Raw genomic sequence first — 1,298 nt, forward strand, 5'->3', positions numbered from 1 at the left:
TGTTCAAGGGATTACTTTAGCCTTGTGCTTAATGGGTATGTAGAAATTTCTGTGCATTGTTGGTTTGGGTAAGTTGATTTAAAGTGATTTGGTGGATTGTTGCATTTAAATACTTGATAATTTTAAATTAGTATATTTTGGTGATAATTTTTTTATAGAATTTGGAAATTATTGAACGTTGTAGTTTGGGTTGCTTTTTGTCTTGGTTGGTTGTTGCAATTTTTTTTGCAAATATGGGACTGAAGAGAACACGACCAAGTTCCAATGCTTTTTTTGATGCTATGAAGTTTGTATCTGCAGATGCTTCCACAAGATACTATAGCTCATTAATCAATAAGGCATTCATACTTGAACAAGGTTTGAATTTTCCTATAATCCATTATGAGGGGTGAGAAATCCTACCCTAAATATGAAGATAAGTTAGAAAATCCTTAAGTGAGCATATAGATTATATATTTTGAACATCAAACTTAGTTTTAACCTTTAAAAGAATTCATTGACACTTTTAGTTGTCTGTCACTATTAAAACAGAAAATTTTCTAAGTCCAAAAGGGGTCCAAACATGTGATTTTTATAGAATAATCCTTTGGAAATAAAAAATAGTGGTAATGATTCCCTTGATTTTTAGATGACCAAAAATAATTTTTAGATAACCAAAAATGATTTTTTTTCATAATTTTTGGTGTAAATTTGCTATGGTAAATGAGTGCCACAAATTTAATTTCAATCGAACTTTTTTGATTTTGTTCTTGAACCAAAATTTAGATTTTGATTATTTTAGATTTTGATTTTTTTTATATTTTTATTGAATCCAAATGGAAAGTTGTTTACTTATTTACATTAAATACCATTTAAGTAAATGAAGAGTAAAAATATCTTAAGTGAATGGAAAGTGAAAAGTATATAGGACATTTACTTAAATGATATTTAATGTAAATAAGGAGGACAAATTTTGTAGGCAATCTGCCTTAGAAATAACATTCTGTCTCAAAAGTATCAATACATATTCATGATGTATCAATACATATAGCCCAAAAAGTGTTTTTGATGAGCATATATCAGTACTTGCTCATAATGTATCGATATATTTCATCGATTTCAGAAAAATAAAAGGGATAAAAATATATTTTCTCACCATAGCTTATAAATATACCCTATTTTTCAAGGGTTGGCAACCCTTAGCTACATTTGGAAGGTAAAACCCCAATTCTTAAGCTCTTCCAACTCATTTTTAACTAAAAACTCCGTTTTTATGATTATAAAGCTTAGTTTTAGGTTTTTATGGAAAAAGATGACAT

This window comes from Theobroma umbraticum, unplaced genomic scaffold (genome assembly GCF_002168275.2).
Source record: "Theobroma umbraticum cultivar Fairchild unplaced genomic scaffold, ASM216827v3 scaffold_12.1, whole genome shotgun sequence".
NCBI classification, from domain to species: Eukaryota; Viridiplantae; Streptophyta; class Magnoliopsida; order Malvales; family Malvaceae; genus Theobroma; species Theobroma umbraticum.